Source organism: Maniola hyperantus, chromosome 1 (genome assembly GCF_902806685.2).
Source record: "Maniola hyperantus chromosome 1, iAphHyp1.2, whole genome shotgun sequence".
In the NCBI taxonomy this organism is placed as follows: Eukaryota; Metazoa; Arthropoda; class Insecta; order Lepidoptera; family Nymphalidae; genus Maniola; species Maniola hyperantus.
Window position 1 is genome coordinate 3,527,441 of NC_048536.1, and position 4,737 is coordinate 3,532,177.

Below are 4,737 nucleotides of genomic sequence, written 5' to 3' on the forward strand. Positions count from 1 at the left end.
ACAGAGCTATATCGCAACACACACAGAACCAAGAACTAAATCAGAGGAAATGGGAGTAGGTACACGTGGTGAGAGTTGTTCGAAATTCAAAGTTTCACAGAACAAATGATAAGCTGATTCCATTCCATTCCAAAGTCTGATAAAATAGATCGATACGCAAAGTTATACAAAGATACAAGTGGGTATCAAGTAGGTACTTACAAGCTTGAAGTTGTTATGAATTTGACCATGGTCCGTAAATTGAAGGTAAGGTAAGCTTGATGACAATCATGCCTGTGAAACAGAGCAATAATAAAGGTCTTGCGAGATGCATATTCACTCTTGAAGGTATTCAAGTTATACCTGCAGGAAATACGGACGCTGGAAGGGCATTCCACACCTTAGCGGTCCGTATCAGAAACGTGGAGCAAAAAGCTTCGTACGAGTCGATTGGATGTCGACACATACTGCCTATTGGGTGCCAGCGTTTACGGTTTCTAGCTGTTCTTTGGTTGAACGGGAAAGGAGAAAGAAAGTTGTGAAGCTTTGGATAAACGGCTCCACCTTAGACTGCATCATCAATCATCACCTACTTCAGTGTGATAGCAGACAAGCGCATGCCTATTAAGTTTTTAAAAAACCGGTAAAGTACGAGTCGGACTTCAACATGAACAACGTACCATCGTACGACAAATAACACTTTTTTTTTTTGTAATGTAATTTTTTTCTTTACTTGTGCTATAAGACCTAGGTATAATACCTACGTGCCTAATTTTATGATTCTAGGTCAACGGGAAGTATATACCTATATAGGTTTTGATTTCCTTTTCTGGACCGACACGACAGCCAGACAACGAAGTGGCCCTATAAGGTTTTCTGTTTTCCTCGAGATACGGAACCAGCAAGAAATTGCGATTACTTGCCAATGGACAGAGTTACAAAAAACTGGAGCACCGTTTTGTAAAGATTTTTGTTGTAAGTGAAAGTGATTTTAAAGAATAAGTACAGTTGTTTCGCCGGTACTACCACCAGCTCCAACAGCCGTGATCGTCTAGTGGTTAGGACCCTACGTTGTGGCCGTAGTAACCCAGGTTCGAATCCTGGTCACGGCAGCGAACAGCTGTCGCGGCGGAGCATATTTTTACTTTTTTTTAAAAAGACGCCGTCGAAACCGCGCTCCAGGTCCAGATCCGGATCTAAGGAATTTGGAACATATATTTTACCAGGAAAACCCAATAGGGAGTCGAATCCAGAACTTTTTTTTGCGACGTGAGTTGCTATGACGTATAATACGCGACAGGTCAAGATGGTAATCGGGCTATGGGGCGGGGGGATGCCCCGCACACCCGCACGTCACCCACGCTTTCCCTCACCGAGTTAACGCAAGGGCTGTGCGGGTGTGCGGGGCGTCCTCACCTCGATTGCTATCTCAATAATCCTGTCGCGTACCTACTATACCTAGCATGTAAAAATCACGAAGCAAAATCTCACAAAATTAAACATTTGATTTCGATTTATTGTTTGGAGACCCGAGCCAAGACGCAAAAGAGAGCGCGAGCAAGAACACGCGCATCGCTTGCTGTTAGAAATTGAAAAACAGAGCTGATATAGAATTAGATAGACGTTCTACCCGCAGTTCGTGACGCAAATTCTGGCTCTACATAAATTTATGCTTACATCTGTTTTAACGAACGAACAATTTCATACATTATTAGGATGGAATTTTACATTTCCAACATCATAAATTCCTGTCCTAAGTTACATAGCAGCCTATACAGTCTACTCTACACGCTCTCGCAGAATACGTACTGGTACCTACCTACTAGATACCTACTCAACTTTATTACAAGCTTGCTCATTTAATTAACATGGCTATGTAAGTACCATACCCTTTGCCGGCCATACCCCTTTCAGATTAGCCCACTTTCATCTGAGACTGCATCATCATAATTTACTACTAGGTGAGATTCTATCTATCTTGTAAATCTGAATAAATAAATAAAAACTATCAAAACGAGAAACGTCATAGTTAGGTAGGTACCTACTTACATTTAGTCTAGCCGGGTATCTTTAAAACAAGCGTGAATAGGCATCTTCTAGGTAAACGCGTCCCATCTTAGGCCACATCATCACTTACCATCAGGTGTGATCGTGGTCATGCGTATACCTATAATGAATTTAAAAACCGGCCAAGTGCGAGTCAGGCTCGCGCAATGAGGGTTCCGTACTATAGACGCAATTTTTGGACATTTTGCAGGATAATTCAAAAACTATGATACATAAAAATAAATACAAATCTGTTTTGGAATGCACATGTGAAGACCTTTCATATGATACTCCACTTGATATAGTTATCTTACTTCGAAAATTGAAAATACGAATTATTAGTTCATGACCACAATTTAATTTTTTTTGTGTGATCAAACCCTAAATTCACGGTTTTCAGATTTTTCTACCTCCTGCCAAATTTCATGATTCTAGGTCAACGGGAAGTACCTACCCTGTAGGTTTCTTGACAGGCAGACAGACACAACAAAGTGAGGGCTCCGTTTTTCCTTTTGAGGTACGAAACCCTAAAAAAAAGATATTTACTTAAACCTAAATATTTCTCACTGCCTGTCCACCCAAACCCGGGACCTAGAAAGCTGAAATTTTGTACAGAGGTTTTATACCGATAAATAGAAATAGGTTTCTTGACAGACAGACAGACAGACAGACAACAAAGTGATCCTATAAGGGTTCCGTTTTTCCTTTTGAGGTACGGAACCCTAAAAAAGGCAAAGGGTTCGACTTGGTAGTCGAAAATAAATATTGATTACCAAGTCGAGAAGCAACTCTACAATAGGTACAACACGCATACTTTATAAGTTGCCGAGTTTGTAGAAAATGAAAGAGCAACAAACAAAATGAGGTCAGTACCTGTGGGTATTTCAGGGTTCAGGCAACGTTGAGTAGTTTGTTTGGCAGATTGTACAAATATTTTCATAGGTGCCTACTATAATATACGATACAATATGTAGGACATCCGGCTTGCATGATACTTCGAGTTACGTGCTTTAATCCAGGAAACCCCATGCCATTGGAAAGCTCAAAGAAAACTTTATGTGCTGATTGCATATTCGAAAGAGAATTTGAGAGAAGTTTTCTGTTGTTTCTTCTGATTTTGTCCTTCCTAAAGCGTTTCGTTTCAAAAAGGAGGACTCTTCCTGTTCCGATTAAGATAGGTGTTTCACAGTTTTCCAAATCTGTAGGTATTCGATTGAAAAGCAACGGTTTTGGAAGGAGAAAATCAGAAGGTCTCTCAGTGAACCGAATTCGTCGAAAACATGTTTCAGTAAGTGAAAATACGAAAGGAAATGATCGATATTTGGGATGGTTGGCACGCAATTAATTTTAATTATAAGTACGGACGTATCACATGTACCGACTACCGATCATAACACGCGTTGGGGCTACGGGGATCGATAACGAGAAAGATCTGGTGTGTACACTATACGGTGGATCCAGTCTTATGGTATGTTATTTGCAAACTCTAAGAACTTACTTTTAAAAATATTAAAAGGTATGCCAGAATGTATGTAAGATGTCAACGTTGCGTAAGTAGGCCACTCGGAGTCAATGCCGCGTCGTAGGTGGGGCATTGACCCCAGTTTTGCATGCTACACATTGCGGGTTTGAAAAATAAATCACTACAACTACTAAATAAGGGTAACACCGCTCCACTATTGATAGTCAAGATTATGTATGAACAAAGAATTGGAATATTTTTCATGCATTATCAAGTTGAAAAGATAATATAAAATCGTTTTCATCCCCTACTCTTTTCCAATCTCGCCTGTACCAATTTGCATGACAAGGCGCCCGGGTTCGCTCGCATTTGAATTCGAATTAAAGCTGCATTTGAATTGCATCCTGTTATATTATACAGACGTCAGATTACAATTTTAAAATCTTGACGTACCTACATAATATTCAATCAATTCCAGATCAATTGTTATCAATAAAATAAAGGCTAAGGCTATCTTAGGCTTGGTTCATACTCGTACCTACGTACAAAAGTGGCCACGTCCTCAGTCCTCTGCTACTATAAACTGTGCCTTAGGGAATATAAGTTTTCTTTCTGGCAATTATTCCAAAAAAGGTTGTTTTTAATATAATTATTGAACGCATAATCAGGCTTTACCGCTAGGTACGGTTTAGCTATTTCTCAAGTAAGTTGACCCCGCCGGGAATCGAACCCATGATATCAGCTCGACTGTAGGTTTATCAACCAAACAGTATTTTGGTGTGTCGAATAAACTAATTAAAAAAAAACTGGAGCAATACTGTCAAACGGTTGTGTAAGTAGCCCAGTACTTGCCGCAAGTGAAAGTAACTTTAAAGAACAAGTAAAGATATTTCATCGGTACTACCACCAGCTCCGACAGCCGTGATCGTCTAGTGGTTAGGACCCTACGTTGTGGCCGTAGTAACCCAGGTTCGAATCCTGGTCACGGCAGCGAACAGCTGTCGCGGCGGAGCATAGTTTTTAATTTTAATTTTTGTCGCGACAGGCGCCGCTGTCAAAAGTCTGGTGAAATTTTATTTTTATTAAATTCTAAGCGATGACAAAGTTGTAATATTTGAACATGCCATGACGTCATAATTTTATGAAATTTCCATTCCTCGCCACGGATTGTTGCTTTCAGTAGATATAGCCGAAAAACTTCTGATTTCAGAATTATTCAAAATGGCACTCACGTAGTTTTTCCACGAGAT

The 4,737-nt window shown here is 40.0% G+C and overlaps 2 non-coding genes across 2 annotated transcripts; both read left to right on the forward strand.

Moving 5' to 3' along the window:
* Positions 1-1,019: 1,019 nt before the first annotated feature.
* On the forward strand, positions 1,020-1,091 carry TRNAH-GUG (transfer RNA histidin (anticodon GUG)). Its single transcript has one exon. It is a non-coding gene; the product is annotated as a tRNA-His (tRNA).
* Positions 1,092-4,405: 3,314 nt separating this feature from the next.
* Positions 4,406-4,477, forward strand: TRNAH-GUG (transfer RNA histidin (anticodon GUG)). The gene has a single exon. It is a non-coding gene; the product is annotated as a tRNA-His (tRNA).
* Positions 4,478-4,737: the final 260 nt, after the last annotated feature.